Genomic DNA, 19,413 nt, shown 5'->3' with positions numbered 1-19,413 from the left:
GTTACTGGTACCAAGATGTGTGTGCTTGCATTCCAATATGAGATATTAGAGAGGATTTTAGTACAAATTAAGTTGTTTGATTAACTTAGAAATCGCTTTATCAACCTGTAACAGACTTGTACTTATGGTTAACAATATATATATATATATATATATATATATATATATATATATATATATATATATATATATATATATATATATATATATATATATATATATATATATATATATTCATAAACTATGGACGTTGCGGGGAATGTTAGATTCTAGCAACTCAATAACAAAGAGGCTTAGTTATTGATTGGCTCCTGGCTTGTCAATCACACTTCTTGCGAATGTGCCCAGAGTACGCAGTTTGCGTAGGCCTCTAGCGTAACAGTGTTTACCAGCGGCGGCGTAGCGCCTCGTCTGTGTTCAAAGTTAACCAACAATGGCAGAGAAGGATGCAGGACCACCAGGCCATAAAAGAAAGACTGTTTTTGAGGTTGCTGAACAGCGCAAACAAGGACTGAAAGGGCAAAACCAAACAAAAGTCATTTTGGGCGAATCTTTTCAGCGATTGCGTGCACTAAAGCAGCAGAGAGGTCTAAAGACGGACGCTTTGGTCACTAAGTTTCTGCTTAACGGCTAACTTCAGTTTACCTTTCGAGTAAGAACTATACTTTTTGAAGCTTGTTAAACATGTAAAGTTGTATAATGACACCAGCGTCAATGCAGCTCAACGGTTTATTTATTGACGCTAACTTTTCCTACACAGCAAATGTTTTGTAAGTAGCCTATGTTGTGTAGCTTATGTATGAACAGTGGAGTAGTGTAAAAAATAAATAATATGTCTAAATCTTTTTTTTTTTAAATAAATGATTAATAGCGAACACAAAATATTCTCATTCAGGCATTTCCTGCGTAAAAAGCACGGAGGAGGGAAGGGGGTGTTTTTATGCATGCGCACTATTAAGAAAACACGTTAGGCTACTCGTTCACCGCAGAATCCTCTCTAATACCTAATGTTACAAATTTATGTAATTAAGTACCTCATTTCCTAAGTTGTCTGTGTGTCAAGACCGTCAGCAAAACTAGTTAACTTAATTGTTCATGCTATCCATTAGGGGTGTGCCCACAAAATTGATTCTCATTTAGTACGATTCAGAATCGACTTTAAATGTCCCAAAATCGATTTTATTTCAATTATTTTATACTGTCTTGCCTTTGCCTGTGTGTGCCTTTGGAGTGCTGTTCGTGTTGTACCCAGTTTGGCCACTGCGGGGCAGTGTGTTTTTTATGCGGTCTAATACACTGTTAAGGTGTAGCCACATTAGAGAATAGAAGGAAAAGGTCACGATCAAGTTATTCCAATAAAAGTTGGTTTTTTTTTGCAGTGTGGAGCCGTTCTTTTGAGTGATGAAAGTGCAGTGAGTAGCGCGCTAATTGGCATTAGCGAGTCAGACTGGAGTAGATCATTACAATTTCTTGCACATCATTCGAATCGCACACCCACAAATCGGAATTGAGTCATGAGCCATTCAAAGATTCCCACCCCTACTATCCATGGCAGAACACGCAGTCAGTGGTTAGGCCAATTTTAAAATAAAATCTTAAAATGCAGTAATACGCTGAGATTCGTGGCTTGGACGCTTTTATTTTGAAGTTGTTCCCGGCGTCATGTCGCTGCCTGGCCGACTTGACTCATTTTTTTGAGTCACTTTGGTTGCAGTGTCTAAGGCTACGTTCACACTGCAGGCAAATGTGACCCAGATCAGATTTTTTTTGCCCAAATGCGACCTGTAACTGACTTTATGTCAGTGGAAACGGCCCAATTCCATGAGGTCTCCATGAGATGAGGAGCTTGAACAGGCTCGCCTCATTTTCACAAAATATTATTTCTACCTCCTCCCGTATCACTCCTCCGTAGATATGAGATGGTATAAAAGTCCACGGCCTTGACACACTGGACCATACATATTTACGGTACTTCCGCAAGCACAGTGTTGTGAGTGACGTTTGTTCTTCTGCGCAGACAGTCTGAGGTCGCAATTAATAGGTAATGTGAACACTCACTCAAAAAATTTGATTTCACCCAAAAATGAATCGGAATTGAGCATTAAGACCTGCAGTGTGAACGTAGCCTAAGTTGCAAACTTTTGCTACGGATTTCAACAACACTTCCTGAAATAAAGTTCAATCACTAATTAAAGACGCAAAAAAAAAAAAATAAAATATACTGACATTGTATTATACAGCTCCTGTTGGACGACTCTGCACACTTTGATACTGAATGCCTAAAACAGGCTCGCGCAAAAGTGTTGTTTAAACCTGTAAAATCGCTACTGACGTCACTACGTTTCATCGATCAAAATCAATGGGGAAAGATTTAATTTCATTTATTTAGTTTATTTAAACAAAAGAAATGAAAAGGGGCATAAAGAGGTACAACTTATATCTGCCCCACATCAACTGTGGCTGCAGACGGTCGGACGCGCGTTGTATTCTTCAAGTGACAGAATTATCTCACCCTGTATTCTGCCCAGGGTTTGGAGTCGTTTTTTGTATTCAAAATTGTCAAAAATATTTTATGTCATAACTGTGAAGTGGAGCTGAGGTCAAATGGCAACATGGAGACATAAAATGCGTGACTTTAGCTAACGAGCATCACGGCTCACCTGTTTTCTGGGTTTGGTCATGTGACGTTTGCAAGCTGAGCCCTTAGGCACTGATGTCATTTTCAGTCGACAGCAAGAGGCAAAATGGCTGCCCCCTCCCCCCTTGAGATGGATAAAAACAGGAGGATTTTGCTGCTTAATTCATATTCCACAACAATAATAATCAAAATGCCATGTTTAGACTAGTGGGGGGCACATTGGACATATTGTAAAGAAAAAATTTGCCTCGACTTCCCCTTCAATATGCCAAACGGCAGAGTGTGTGTGTTTGCAACTTCCTACATTGTGAAAGCACTGTATTGCTAAGTTGTGCAGCAATCATCCGATTTTTATGTTATTCAGCCTCAGCCCTCCCTGAGCATGCTTTAAGTCGTTTAATTTATGACACCCCAATTCTAGTTTACACACCACATTGCACCTCAGAGACCAATATATACAAGGACACATCTTATTTACAGTACAGTCCAAAGGTTTGGACACACCTTTTCATGCAATGCATTTTCTTTTTCATGACATTGTAGATTCTCACAGAAGGCATCAAAACTATAAATGAAAACGTGGAGTTATGTACAGTAGCCGCTACTTTTTTCACTTGCATTCGACCCTGTGGCTAATACAAAGGTGCGGCATATCCATCAGATCACAAGCTGGCGCACTATAAAGGAAGCGCAAGAGCATCAGGCACTGTACTGTATAATGTATTGATTTGGATTTAAAATTGCGTTTTGGTAGTTAAATAGGCACAATGTGTAAAAGTTCACCACTCTCCATCCATTATCTACCGCTCATCTGGGGTCGTTTCGCGGGGGCAGCAGCTTTAGCAGGGAAGCCCAGACTTCCCTTTCCCCAGCCACTTCAACCAGCTCCTCAGGCAGGATCCCAAGGCGTTCCCAGGCCAGCCGAGAAAACATGCATGGCAAGTTAATTGAACACTCTAAAATTGTCCCTAGGTTTGATTGCGAGTGTGAATGGTTGTTCGTCTGTGTGTGTCCTGTGATTGGCTGGCAACCAGTTCAGGGTGTACCCCGCCTACTGCGCAATGCCAGCTGGGATAGGCTCCAGCACCCCCGTGACCCTTGTGAGGAATAAGCAGTTATGAAAATGGATGGACTATTAATCTGTACACAACTTTTAAAGAATTCAAAATGTAAACTAATGATGGTTTTATAAAGAGCAGCTGCTTGTTGGCGCAATACTCCATTACTGCCATTTACATATGTTCCGATAAGTCGACTAATCGCGACTAATGTTGGGTTAGTGTTAGGGTGGGATTTGAAAGAGGTCCGAATGTGAACGCTAAAGAAGTCATTGGTTCTCAGACCCTGGAATGTCGTTTGGCTCAGCACGAAGGATTTTTTTGTTTTGTTTTGTTTTGCTTTGCTGGCTTGGAGGAGCAGCAGCTCAAATTTAGGAGCGGTGGGGCCCCGCCGCTGAATGAATAGAACGGAAACACTGGATTTTGGAGTCGTTGTCCTTTAAAACGCTAGAATAGAAGAAAAACGATTGATGTGCAGAACGGTGCGGTGTGTTTACAAGTTTGCGATGTTGTGAAAGTACCCTGAATGTACCATGTTGCTTGCGTAGCAAGAGCTTAGTGTATGTGATACTGCTGTCCCCTTAATGACACCCAGTTGGAGTTCACTGTAAAACTAAACACACAAGAAGAATTACACACACTATGTATTTAAATACAAAATAAGCTTCATTTTACAAACATCGCTAGGGCTAATACTAAAGTCATTGGAGTATCACTTTGACATGTTAACAGGAAAGTAGCATCAACTTCGGGACTGATATTCCTTCAAATAACAAATTTTCACCCAAAAATGCTGTGGAAACACATACACACAGGAAACATAACACTAAAGGGACAAATTATGCGCACTCTGTGAAAAATGTGTTATATTAAAAGAGCTCAATCACACCTTTCTTCTCTCTCATTGTAAGTGTATACTCCCTGCATGCACGTCCCCACACTGCCCCTAAGAGACCAATACACAGAACAGCGGATATTTGTTTTTATAGTTGTTTTTTTTAAAAAACACTATTATTTTAGCATGTTCTTATTTTCTTACAAATTTTTCTTCATGTTGTTCTTTTAAACTCTACTTAATGTTGAATTTTCAAGGATTCAAGGAAGGAACATTAGATCAAAAAGAGTGTTCAATAATAAAATGTCCAATGTGCAGGGATGAATTGACACGAGGCTATAATGATAGTTTATTAGTAGTTGAGCTTTAGTAATTGAATAAAACCAAAGTTTTGGAATTATTGAATAATCGTTTTAATCGTGATTTCAATCACAATCAAAATAATTGTGATTATTATTTTTCCCATAATCGTCAAACCCTAACTTATGGGGTATATGACACGGAGGAAGCGGGACTTCCTACTTCCGGGTGTCACACACTAGCGCTGTTTCCGGTTGCTTGTGCTTCCGTCCTTGTGCCTCTCGGTTGTGCAGGGTTTGGCGCAGGGGTGGGGGTGCGAGTGTTGGGACGCGGTGTGTCGCAACAGTGGCCAGAAACGGCGTTGGTGTGTGACGGAAGTCAGTGGCATCTACCCCATAGTTACTTTAATTTAATTATTTGACATAGGTACATGTAACACGTGATTGTTGGAATTGGGACAATCCGGGTGGGACAAATCTGACTTCCCACCTTCCTCAAATGCAATAAAAGTTCAATTTATTCATTATTTATTTTGTACTTTTACTTTATGCATTTGCAATGCCTTGACTTTAGTTACAGTAATTTCTGGCCTTCAAGCCGCTACTTTTTTCACTTTCATTCGACCCTGTGGCTAATACAAAGGTGCGGCTCATCCGTCAGATCACAAGGGGGACGCAAGAGCGTCAGGCAGAGCAAAACAAACCAAGAGAGCACAAATACAGTAGGAGAGCGAGAAAATTTGCGCCCTCATTATGGAAAAGAAAGTAGCGGAAACCCGGCGTTGTAACAATAAAACACATGTGGCTTACAGTCGGGTGGGGCTTATGTGTGTAACAAACACGAGTATTCCCCAAATTTAGCTAGCGCGGCTTATAGTCAGGTGCGCCTTGTAGTCCAGAAATTACTGTAGGTAAGTAAACACTCATTGCCATAAAGGCTATAATAAATAAAATTTAATTTAAAAAAAAAAAAGAATCTTAACTCTTTCACTGCCACTGACGTTTAAAGACGTCAAGTAAAAACCTACGGAGCACTGCCAATGACGTCAAAAGACGTCATCCAATTTTTATATATTTTTTTGAAACGGGTGGGGGGAAGCCTTCCGGAGATGTGCTGAAAATTTTAACCAGGTTTTTTAGCCTAATGACTATTTTTGGCCCCTAGAGGGCAGCGATGACTGTCTTGACAAGATCGGGTGGGCGTCAGTAGAGGCGGAGCTAGAGCAGGAGATCAGAATGGAAAACAAAGAAAAATGGCGACCGGTTTGCGAGGAGCTCACGCCCGAGCAGTTTTATTTCAAAGACAAAAGCATCGACCAAAAAGAGCACATTGATGACAACGATGATCATCATCGATGATGATGATGATGACTCCGTGGATGGAAAGCATTGACGCGGCAGGAGAATACGTGGGGGGGAGCTAGATGGCTGAGGAGGAAACACAGAAGGTGCCCATTTGCAAAGCAGCTCTACACTTACTAGACAAAAGCGATCGACCAACACTAAAAGAGCACATTGATGACGACGATGATCATCATCGATGATGATGAAGGTGAATCCGAGCTTGACGGCGAAATTGGAACCGCTGACGCGGCGGCTATGACGGCGCCGTAAACGCGGAGCACAATCGAGCACGCACAGGCGGACATTCGATCGGACGACGGAGAGTGCCCCGAGTCCAATGCATATTCATCGGAGAAGTGTGTACAGTCTGCTACTTGCTATTTATTCCCCGGAAAAAAGGCCGTCAAGAAAGTGTAACGTTTCAAACGGACAAATGCGAAAGTGAAAGTAAACTGTTGTGCGAGTCCAGCGGCGTCTCCTTGCACGCAGGAGAGCGTTACAAAAAGAAAAACTGTATTTGAAACATCCAAACTACTTACATCCATGTAAGTAGTACCACAGTTGCACACATTTGTAAATAGTTTGCGAAATTGTTTTGTCAAATTGTTACACTGTTGAATGGAAATAAACGTATTTTGCAAACTAAAAACACTTTTTCATTGTTGGCGAAAGCGTTTTACAGAAGTAAAGCACTATTTAGGTGTTTGTGGCATCATTCATGGACAAAAAGAAGTGTACAATTCACTAGAGTGCATGAAATAACATCGTTTCACAAAAAGCCGTTTTTCTCCGCTTTTTGTTTCAAAACAGAGCATTTCGGTGAAAGTAACCATTTTCTATTGTTGATTACTGAAGAACGGAATAAGGTAGACACAAACTTTTTTTTTCTGATGAAAGATGAGAGTCCAATCTTTCATTTGGTAGTATGTGTGTTTCCATAGTCCAAACACAACATTTTCTGTGGACCTTGAAAGATCAGTCAAAATGTTTAAATCGGCTGGCACTGGGAACAACCCGTTTCTGAAAACGTCTGGCAGTGAAAGAGTTAAATACAAACAAAAAAATGCATTTCTTCCTTTCAGTTTTTTATTTTATTTTGGTTTTTGGTCAAGCGTTTCTCATGTTGAGTTTTCGGTTTCGGCCAAACATTTTTGAATTTTCCTGCATCCCTACAAATGAGTTATTACACTAGTAATTTGCATTTACTGGAATAAAAGTGATTTTCATCCAAATTACAGCAACCTAAACTTAAATATTATCGAGCTTGTTTCTGAGTAGGATTTGATAGCTCGCACATTCAGTTGCCCTGTAAATGAAATGTGTTTATAAAGTTGTCTTGCCTTGCCTTAATTTCTTGGTTCTCATTTCAGGTTTTGGTTTCCATAGTTTCCATTAAAAACTAAAAGAAACACCGATATAGAACATGAATTTGTCTTTAAATGTATGCAATCAATTATCCATTTCGGGAAGTGCATGTAGAAAAGGAGACCGGTTTGTGTGTCCACCTTTCAGACCAATGGGAGACAAAGAGACAAAATATGGCCCCCTGAGATGGGCTAGTTCCACTTCCAAGCTCCAAACCCACCTGCCTGCATGGCAAAAGCCCATTTACTTACCAATTCACTTTAAAAGCATTGTGAGGTCTCAGCACAGGTTCCATCTACCCTTTACACACATTCACTTTTGGGGGGTTATAGACAAAAACCCATATTTACCGACCAATAGAAAATCTATACAGCAAGCTTTCACATCTCATGTGCTCTTCAGACATATTCATGTCCATCTATTTAACAAACCCATTGCGACCATTATGGGCCTTATTGGAACAACAGGATGTTGACTGAGCAAGGAGCGCTTAACCTTTTATTAGCAGCATGCATCACTCAAGGTGACCATTTCTGATTTTAAAAAAAATGAGTGGAGATAAAAGAGATAGATGACAGCTAAGAAGACCATCATGGACACCCTTGTGATCACATATTTCCCAGAAAATGTACAGTTTTGTCCCTCGCTACTGCCTTTTATTAGTAAGATGCTTTCACATGAATGTTTGAAAGCTAAGGGAAGAGGAAGAAAAACAGGATGGGAATCATCAAAACTGGGAGAGGTGAAGGCTAGATTAAGAGACATGCACAAATATGGGTCAGACACAAGCAGAAAACACACGCACAGAAAAGCCCTTAATGCCAGCATCTCTTCTAGGCACAGCATTCAGTCCAGAAGGTCTTCCCTGCAGGAGAAGGAGGGTGATTGTGGGGGATGGTGACAAGAGGGAGAGATGACAGAGACAGCAATGACACTCAGCTCTGAATGTCACTGTGGTGCTCAAGACCCCCACTAACCTTTTGGTTGGAAATGAGAGGGTGCGGAGGGTGGACACGTGAGCAAGATGGAGATATGATAATCATAAGAATGAGGAGAGAAAAAAAAGACACAAAAGAGAGCACATGGGCAGTGGACAGAAGGACTGAGTGGGTGGGTGGATGTGGAGCGATAGATGACAGGATGAAAGTGATGGAGGAAAACAACAGCTCTGCTTTTCATCTCGGCTGACTGGGCAGTCAACCTCTACACATGATGACCACAACATACAAAATGGCCGCAACAAAAACACCATAAATAGTTCAACAAGAGACAATTATAAAAACTATTCTTTTTTTATTCCAAGCATGAACCTTTTCTTTTATATATTCAGGGTTTGCCATGTCGCCAATGATTAGGTGAAAGGGGGAGTGGCGACGTAAATATTCCCCACGCTCGCCACGGCCAATTTGTCTGTCAAAATTATTATTATTGCTATACCCAGGCTTGGGGAGTAACAGAAGACATGTACCGCCGTTACGTAATCAGATTACCCCCAAAAATTTAACTGTATTCCATTACAGTTGCAGGGAAAAAAACATGTAATCAGATTACAGGTACATTTATTAAAAATGAGGATTACTTCGAGGGGTTACAATATCTACTATGAGAGAGAGTGCGAAAGAGGGCGAGAGAGAGAAGAACGAGAGAGGACAGAACGAGAGAGAGAGTGGGCACGCCCGCGCGAGTGGGACCGTTGCTACATGTCGGGGAGGTGGGAACAAACGAACTGTGTCCTCCACACGCCGGCAGTTTGAAAAAGCTTCTCAGACGGGAGGAGGAAATGGCGATCAGTATTTTCTGGAATTTACTCTAAGCGAAAGTTTGAGCTGAGAGTCCAGCGGCATGCTACGCCAAAAGTAATCCAGTTACATTAGTTTAATATCATGGTACTTGTATAACGTTACTAACTACATTTTTAGCAGGTAACTTATAACTAACGGATTACATTTTAACAGTAACCCTCCCAACCCTGGCTATAGCAGGCATAAGTGTCTGTACGCAAAAAAAAACAAAACACGGCCGTATGCAAATTGCATACAGTAATCCCACAATTCTCAAAGCTGCCAGCGACGCACACGATTAGTATAGTCAACAACATCACTCCAAGGCCAATGGCAGCATTAGCAACATTAACAAGCAAGCCGTTCTGTCGCGACCTGAGGAAGGATGAGAATGCAAACATTGTGTCTGCTTCTGCACCAAAACGTAACTATATTGCCTCCGAGTTGCGTAAAACAACTTTGAATTACCCCCTGGCCTGGACCTGCTCACATACTAGGGAAACAAGGATGACACGGCACTGATAGCAGACGAACTAAAAACCATGCAATCCAGGACGCTTGGCAACGTCCCCTGGCGAGGAATAACTTTTTGGGTAAAGTTTTGCTTATCTTTACTGCACGACCAATTTCGGTTCCATGTACAGCCCTTTGTAAAGAGAAATGCTTGTTTTTTAAAGTGCTTTATAAATAAAGTTGAGTTGAGTATGTATTAAGATTACATGTGCAAAATATAGGGGTATACAGACACAAAAAAAAACGTCACTACAAGTTCCACCATTTGGACCAGCATCTTAATCTTAATACAATAGCATAGTGGATCAAGGTGTTCTTAAAAACAAGGTAGAGGTTTTATTCCTAAAATACACTTGTATTTATTATTGTAGGTCACTGCAACATTATGCAGAGTTCAAACATTAACACTGTACTTGAATGTAGGAAAATAAAAGTATGCTAAAGTAATGATTACATATATGTATGTCGAATGTATTGAGACAATCATACTAATAAATGTTGAAAAAACAACAACTAAATATTAAATAACCTGTAAAAAGCATTTTTTTTTATACATTTAATATTTTGGAAAGAAAAAAAACATGCAAAGACTGAAATCAGCCGAAATCGAATCAATTGAGGAAATTAGAATTGACACCCAGCACTTCACAACATTGATGCAACGGAATTTTTATTTTTAATCCTGGGCAAAACAGTGGCCGAGACTTCTCACTCATGAAATGTTATGGCAGACCCGTTTTAATGAATTAATGCTTTAACATGATAATAATCGTGTTCTTATTGGAACTCTTAAAATATGTTGCCAGTAAAAAACTGAAAGTCAGTTGAATTTACAGAATACAGTGGTACCTCGGAGTTTGGACATAATTTGTTCCTGCGAAGTGTTCAAAGTCCAAATTTTTTAACCTCCGAAACATTTTTTCTCATAGAAAATCATGTAAATGCAATTAATCCGTTCCCAAGATCCAAAAACAGAAAATTCATATTTTAATTTCTATTTATGTTTTTTTACATTTACAGTACAGTACAGTATTTAAACTTTTGTTGTAATGTGATGGCATCAGTGGATGATAAATGCTATGTTATTGCTAGCTTTAGTTCAGTGCCGAGTTGGTGTATTTTATATTGGGCATATTGTTAGACTACTAAGCAATGACAGATCTGTATCAAAAGATAAATGCATCTAATACGGCTGCTATATAAAATTATCAAATGTTCACAAGAGGCACAGTAACCACTGACATATTGTTTTTTACAAATGTATTTATGAATCTAGATAAGGGATACAAAAAATGTTTCAGACAAAAATTGTTAAAAAAAAAAAAAGATGAGATCTAGTGTATAAGTAGTTATAATCAAAACTCAGGACTGTTCGATTCTCGGTAGATTTGCAATGTATGTTTTGCAAACGATTTGAATAAAAACACTATTGAGGAAAAAACAACAACAAAAAAGTCAGGACTGCCGTGTGAAAACAAATAGGCCTATTTAATGATCTGAAAGGCATTTATATACTTTAGTATATTCATTTATTTTCTGAATCGCTTATCAGGCCTATTGTTTAATCTTCCTCCTCCCGGTTGACGTATGTGGATCGTCGCAACAATCACCTCACTTCCTGTTTAGCTAAGTATGTAGCATTATTTTTTCTCCCTAGAGACTCATTAAAAGGTCAGCTGTTTTGCCATTAAAAGTTTGACATGATTCACTTAAACGTGGTACCAGCGAGAACTTTGTAAAAAAAAAAAAAAAGTGTAATCGATCACCCAGAACGCAGAACGAATGCTTTTGCACATCAAAGCGTTCTCTCTCACTTATTTTGTTTTCTTTATGCTGTAAGTGACAAATGACGATAGACACGATAGGAATAAAATTACACGATAATTATTTTATCGTCTTCACGATAAATATCGTCATATCGCCAAGCATTAAACGGTAGTCCCCCATCATTCAGGATGATACCACCTCTGCCTCATTTTGAGCCCGGGAAAAACCCTGTAAACTCCAAAAAGTTGATTTTTCACGTTGCTGTCCTTTCAACTTGGGATGGGGTCGCTGTCTGTGCTTGATTATCTGCGCAGTATCCTCAGCAATCAGTCTTCTATTTATATTTAATCAGTCAAGTGCACGGTGCTAAAACTCATTCATCATCCGTGACTTTCTTCTTTGGGCGTCTCAGTGAAGTATGTCATTATGTGGGTGGAAACCAGTTTGCCACCCGGTGTTCAAACTGCGACGCCACAGGTTGTGATGAACTCCAGATAAATGTGAGATACTGTACTCCTAAACATACTTAAAGCATTCCTTGCACTTGCCTCGAAAATGCTTATAGACCCATATAGTTTGAATGGGACTTTTTATGGAAGCTAGATATTTTTCTTTTCTTTTATTAATGTATTAAGTTTTTTAATTAATGTTATTGTGTATTCTACATGCTGTCCATACAACATGAACACAAAGTTGAAAATACAAATGGCCTTACACATTTCATAAATAAATGTGATGAAGTCAACACTTTTAACATACAATATAAAATATTTTTCACTTATCTTTTATTATTACTATAGGACTCATTTTTATTATTATTACTTATTATAGTTATCTTATTGGTGAACATATTGTCAAATATAACATACACGTGTGACCGACTAATAGTGTATATATATATATATATATATATATATATATATATATATATATATATATATATATATTTTTTTTTTTATAATCAATTGACCAAATTATGATATGTGATTGTGAGGTATCGGACCAAGGCAGCGATATACAGGGACCGAGCTGCATTGTCCTGGCAGAGCCACCACAATTTGGTTTCTGGCCACCACCCAAAAAGGCTTAACGTAGAACCCTGCATTATTTTCAGTTTGGTGACAATGCGACTTGAAAAAAATGACCATATTTCTTATCAAAGGGCCAGGCTAACTGGAAAATTGTCTCAATTTCCCATGAAAGGAGCCCAGGTGGCTCCCTAGCCTGGCCGGCTAAATCTCAGGACTGAAAAGGATGACTATTGTCTAAGATTAGAAGAAAGAAAAAAAACTTGTACAATTTGAAAAGTCAGGAAAAAAATTCTATAAACATGCTGTGACCCATTAAAGCCTAAAGTACCTGCCAACACATGCTTCTAAATTATAGGTGACTTTTATTTTAGTCACCGCCGAAATATTGAAAATGCCAACTAAATCACTGATATCTCAAGCTCCTGAAGCAGATAAATCCAAAAATATTTCAGAGCTTACACCTGTGGTGGCGTTCACACAAACTTAAGTGTTTTTATTATAAACCTTCAATATTTAAAAAATAAATAAATAAAACAACTGTGTCGCATCTGCAGGTATATTTGCCTTCAATACTGGAGTGCAGTTGTAATAACCTCAGGGGATCAAGTGGTAATTATTCATCGCCCATTCCGTTACGAAGCAGTGAGAATTTTCACCATGCTCATTGTCTACAAGCATATTTTTTAACAGTATGTCACTGTCTACTCGTTACACTGATTCAAATTCCTCCCGCGCCATCGTCAATCGCGTCATTTATTTCATAACTCTCACAAATCTGCGTCAGCCATAAATGCTCGAATTAAATTCCAGGACATGCTACAAAGCCCCTGTCACCCTAACATGTATATTCCAGCCTTTCCGTTCTATGCATTCAGTGGCGGAGCCCCGCCATTCTTAAATCGCAGCCGCCGCCCCTTCAAATTTCCAATTTCAGCAGTTGGGGGCAGTAGAGGAGTGCATCCACGCAGTGTTACACCGGATGGATGCTGAAAAAGACAACCAGACAGCAGGGCTCGACACTGCGAGCAATTTACCCAAAATGCGGTCAACTTTACAGCATTTGCAGGTTAAAAATAAAGAATTATCAGTTTGCTAGGCGCAAGTGCACGTTTTAATTACAAAGTAATAGTGCAACGGATCTTTGAGCCATAACTCATTCGGCTCAAGTGCGAGGACGGGTCAAGCTAGCCACCACGCGCTGCCTGCTGAAGGCCAACCAAAATAAATGGCTACCAAGACTAAGGAATATTTGCACGTCAATGAAATAGGGTTGGTAGGCTTTTATTTTTAAATTGACCATCGAAGTCCACGGTGGTGTGTCTTCTAACTTGTCTCGTTACGGCCCACGGTATTTCGTGGCCGTTTGTTTTTTTTCCCCCACGTGTTGTGGTGGGGGCCTCTCGACGACCAAGATAAACACAACACCATGCCGAAATAATATTCAGTCGCTAAATAAGGACACCAAGAAACTGGTCTTTAATTACGCATTGTATGATATGGCACAAGTCTTCAACATTAGCAGTTAGACGCTAATCGGAATGTTAACATTAGCCAGTTTTACTTGGAGACATTTTAGTCATTCCGACTGAAATCATTCCGAATGAAGATCTCTGGTCAGTGGTCACCTGTTTACATGTGACGTGATCCATTCCAATCTGCCGTTTATATGATCCTTTTCATTCATTGTATCAGGCCCAGCAGCCGCAGGACGGACGGACATCGATCATGTGATTTATCAAGATGGAGTTAATTCGTCATTTAGCACAGTAGTTGTGATAGTGTTAACTAGGACTGTGAAAAAAGTCGACCAAGTCGGTTGGGCGAACCACAAAAATTGGTCGACCCAAAAATGCAATGGTCGAAGCTAGGGGTGTTAGAAAAAAACGATTAGGTAATATATTGCGATATTACAGCGCGCAATTCTTGAATCGATTCGATGTGCAACAGAATTGATTTTTAAACATCAATTTTCAAGGGAATATTCAACAAAATATCTTACTTAGGGTTAGGATTCACACATTAAGCATGGAAGAATGTTATATTAATGGAACATTAAGTCATAATGTTTAATTTCAGTGCTGTTCAAACTGCAACCTATTTGTTAAATGCAGTGGCTCAGTTATAAGCCTGACTTTTCAGATAAATAAATACATTTTACATACAAATCTTACAGTGTACATGTACAAGTTTACTGATTAGTATTTTCTAAATTTGAGTTTAAAGAAAAAAATCACAATGATCAATTTATAGATTTGTATCGGGATTAATCGGTATCAAATTGAATCGTGACCTATGAATCGTGATACGTATCGCCAGGTACTAGGCAATTCACACCCCTAGTCCAAGATATTTTAATAATTTAAAAAAACATTTGCTGGAAATTGCCGGGAGGCCAACAACCAATATTTACACGTACACTACAATACACTTGACAGACTCCGACCAGCATTCACCACTTCTAAGATGCGTCGTAAGCGTTGACAAATTCATGTGTCACTGCATCATGTGTATCACATTATCTGATTATAAGATTAATCGATGGAATAATCAATAAAATATTCACTATCTAACAATGTTTATGACTGACAGCTAGGGCTGAGCGATATGGCCAAAAATTTAAATCCAGATTTTCTCAGTCATTCAGAACGATTACGATTTTTATCTAACAAACCCAACAAGCATTTATTTAAAGGTTTCATTTATTTTAAAAAAAATTCATGTGCAAAATGTTCAGACAACAATAATGTATACTGACTCTAAATCAGTTTTAGCATAAACGTAACATTCATAGTTAGCAAAAATTACAACTCACAGAACCTAAAAACAACACCGTTTAATAATCCAGAAGACAAATTCGATTTTGCGAATTTTCAACGATTCGATTTTCAGAATGACGATTATTCAAATTAATTTGATTTATTGCCCAGCCCCAGTGACCGAATTAATTTTCATTTAAAATGCTAATGTTTAGAATGTTTGTTGCATGATCAATTTTTACTCCACATACAGCACTTTGTATGCAGCAATAGTCGTTTTAAAGTGCTTTATAAATAAAGTTGAGCTGAGAACAAAGTTTGTATGAAGTCTTAATTACCCCCCCTGCTTGTCAGTGTGTTTTTTTGTGTAGTTGGCTCCAGCGGTTTTAACAGGTTAATTCATATTCACACTTGTGGCTTTGGAGCAGCTTATCCCTATGCGAGAAACAGACATCTTAAGTAAGGGGAAATCAACCAAACTAAACTCCAAGGGCACCATCACAACTTTGATAAGTATCCATAACATATGCAAATAACATGGGAGATGGTAAACTTTTTCTCAAAGTTTCCATTTAGCACAGCACAACAAACCCCCAAACAAACCAAAGCTGTCGTAGTTTGAAAAGGTCTCTATTCAAACCACAAGAAAAGGCAACCGGGAGAAAGAGCCATGGCGGTGAACATCTGTTGTGTGTATGTGTGTGTGGTCGGGGCCTCTTATCTCTCCCTCTGTGGCCCGCTAAACATGACGAGCTGCCATCTTGGCTCACAGACACAAGGTAGTGGGGGTAGCAGCTCCAAGCTCGACGACAGACAGGAGGCGAAAAAACAACCATGCGGCACATTTACAATGAGTGTGTCGGGCTATGATAACCTTACTTTAGCGTTATATTTAACGGCAGCGTTTATTTCGGTGATACTTTTTTTTAAGCTAAGGCAAAGTTGCGCGAGCGCCAGGCTGACCATTACGCAAGTTGTGTGATTACAGAACATAATGCAAAAGAGGGCGCACGATAGCACAAGCGGCATCCGAAATAAAACAATACCGCAAAAATGTGGACTAAAATGTGCTAAATACATACTAGCTGAATGATTTATTACAACATCAGGGGAGCGTTGGGGTGTCGGCAGGTGTTTGGAGTCGCAGTTTACTCCCGTTCATGTCGAGTAACAAGTGTATCTGTAGTGATACCCAAACTTGGTCGACGGGTGGAATTTAACAGCGTTTCGCCGCGGAAGACAAATAACGAAAAGTAACACGAATATCGACAGGCATACTTGGTTCGTTTAACTCACCCAAAGTAAATGCGAAGGCAAGTAAACTTTAGTTGGCGAAGAGCGAAGCATCATCCAATAACCGCCCCGAGCAGGTTAGTAACTAGCTCGGGGGCTAATAAGTACACAATGAAGATGAGGGCTGGCTAACGCGCTATATGAACTTCTGTGTCCTAGCACTGGGCTAACCTCCAGCGGCTAGCGAGGCTAATTAGCCCATCAGTGGCGTTTCGCACGCCGTTCCCAACATAGAAACGAACACAGTTTAGGGTTTTATTTAAGTGCAAAAACTCTATACTCCACACTTGGGCGAATAACAACACTCGATGATACTTTTCGCGTATTGTTAACGCCGATTACATCGACAAGAGATGAAATAAAACAACGTGAACCACGCAGTTAATATAGATGACCGCCTGGCCTCACAATTCCCCCTCCTCTCCTCTGTCCCTACCGTCCAATAAAAGTAGCGACCGCTACGGCCACTTCACATCGTCCCCGTCAAATATAGACGCGAATTCGATGAAAATTGGACTTGTGTGAGCCAAACTGCAAACGAATGTGTTCTCATAATCCACTTTGGCATTTATCTACGGTGTTTTCTTCGCCGGAAAGCTCCCTGGGAGATTGGCTCATTCAGTCGGCCAGTGACTCACCTCTACGCTCGAGCCACCTCGTGTCTTCTGAAAGCTCAACACAATTAGCTAACTATGCTAACACCCACACTTCACCACTCCACTCAAGTAAATTTTTCTCAATGAAAAAACTTAACAAGTCGACGAGAAATGGACACAGGATAAGAGAGGTTCACCCTACCGTCCCGGGGAAAAAAGCTTTCCACTTTCCAAGTAACTATCGGAAAGTGGCTTGTGTGCGTGTGTATGTGTGCGAGTGTGCGATTAGCGGGTGGCAAAGCTAAATTTGCTATTGTTAGCATGTCGGCATGGCTGATACACAGACCTTCAACGACTTTCGACCTAAATGAGAAATAAACCAGGGCGAGAATACACTTCGTCGCCCGGATTATACGATTTCCCACGAGTTATCCACGAATCAAACACCGATCTCCCTCTCACTCAGTGAGTGCGATTGCGTTCAAAAGTACTAAAAACTTGGCATTCGCCGAATGGAAACGCTTCTAATTCACAAATACTGGGTTTTCAGTAACTACTACACTAAATGTCGGCGATGCGCTATATACGTATATGTATATTTTTTTATTAAAAGTGAGAATTTAAAATAGTCTTACCCAGCAAGCTTGATCACTTCAGGCTTCTTCTTTTTCTCTTTTTTTTTTTTTATCAAATCAACTCCTCGTTAGTATCTCCGTTTGCTCAAGGGGGGGAAAAGATCACCGAGGTCCTTTCTGGCTTTCAATAAACAGAATGAGAAAAAAGTTGAATGTTTTTCATGAAATATATCTCCGGTGGGTCTTGCATCTGCGACGTCGTCGACGAGTGCGCGTGGCGCTTCTCTCCTTTGTGATAATTTCACCCAAATCGAGTTTAATCCGATCGATCCCTCGGCTGGTCGGTCGCGTTGCCGAGTCCTCCCCTCCAGACACTCACCTTCCTCGGCCAGGGGGTGCGCGCTCCCGAGGACCTCTCATACAGATAAACAGGCAGCGTGCGCGGTCACTGACCCTGTCAAGCCCGTGTGACGCTCTGTTATTCGCTCAGTAGTGGGAAACAAAAGTACGTGGACGACGTTTTATGTTAATTATCTTGAAGAAAGCAACGTTGAAACAGATTACACTGCATCCGCCACAAATTAACAATTAGCCAGCATCAAGCGAACTGTATAGGTTCTAAATAAGACTATGCCAGTTGAATGGAAAATATGAATTAATGCAGAAAGCTTAAAACAAAACAAAAAAATGCGCCGAGATTTTTAGGACTTGCGAGCCCCCACTGTTTAAATGACATTTTTTACACTTTAGTTTGTCACCCTTTTTGCAATACATTTTGATTCAACCTGACTGTTTCTAATTCATGTAGAATTGTTTCCTCCCATAAAGTCAATGTAGTGGTTCACTCACTTGACTTCCATGTAGGTAATAAGATTTAGATTGGCTTCTACCCGTCAGCCCTTCTTCCGGTTGTCAATGTTGCAAATGATGTGATCGATGTAACCTGTAATAATGGGTCCGAAAGGAAAAAATGAATAAAACAAAAACAAAACAAGATTTAGGTTCCCACTTGGTCGGAATGTTTGTCTGTCTCTATATGTACCCTGAAGTAGCACCTTCAGTCAAACATGTTCAGTAGTTCTGGAATTAATATATATGCAGCTAACAACCAATTTGCATTTGTAAAATAATAATAACAACATACGCCAGCGACGCACAAGAGTTTAGTGTTTACACAAAAACTTTATCCGTAACTCACAACAATCATGAATTCCAAGCAATAAGATGCCCCCTATTGGTTTAGTGTGAGAGATTAGCTGATGAGCAAAATTACATAAAAGTAAACTCAAACATAAATCGTAAAATGCAATTACGTCCTCATCTTAACCACTCTAAAGAAAATTCCAAAAATGTTTTTCTTGTCATTCGCCTATTTCGGCTGACTGAGTTAGAGGCAGGGTACAACCTGGACTAGTCGCCAGTCAATCACAGGGCACAAAAAAACATTCACTACTTGCTAATTGTTAAACAATGCCAAACCAATATAATCATCAGTGCAAGAAACAGATACAGGGGGAGAAAAAACAGCAACGTTTTTTTGAAAGAACACTATATTTTTCCAT

The 19,413-nt window shown here is 39.8% G+C and overlaps 1 protein-coding gene across 4 annotated transcripts in view; it reads right to left on the bottom strand.

Moving 5' to 3' along the window:
• Positions 1-18,296, bottom strand: part of chd7 (chromodomain helicase DNA binding protein 7) — a 79,636-nt gene extending 61,340 nt beyond the window's left edge. Inside the window, exon 1 of one of the 4 annotated variants that reach the window (XM_077555839.1) lies at positions 17,912-18,296. The gene's annotated coding sequence lies outside the window, so the exon portion shown is untranslated. Of the gene's footprint in view, positions 1-2,660; positions 2,746-16,683; positions 16,835-17,318; positions 17,461-17,911 lie in introns of those variants that run through there. The other 3 variants (XM_077555842.1, XM_077555840.1, XM_077555841.1) reach the window with 3 other exon arrangements.
• Positions 18,297-19,413: the final 1,117 nt, after the last annotated feature.

This window comes from Vanacampus margaritifer, chromosome 2 (assembly GCF_051991255.1).
Source record: "Vanacampus margaritifer isolate UIUO_Vmar chromosome 2, RoL_Vmar_1.0, whole genome shotgun sequence".
NCBI lineage: Eukaryota > Metazoa > Chordata > Actinopteri > Syngnathiformes > Syngnathidae > Vanacampus > Vanacampus margaritifer.
This window is presented reverse-complemented; position numbering and strand designations above follow the sequence as displayed.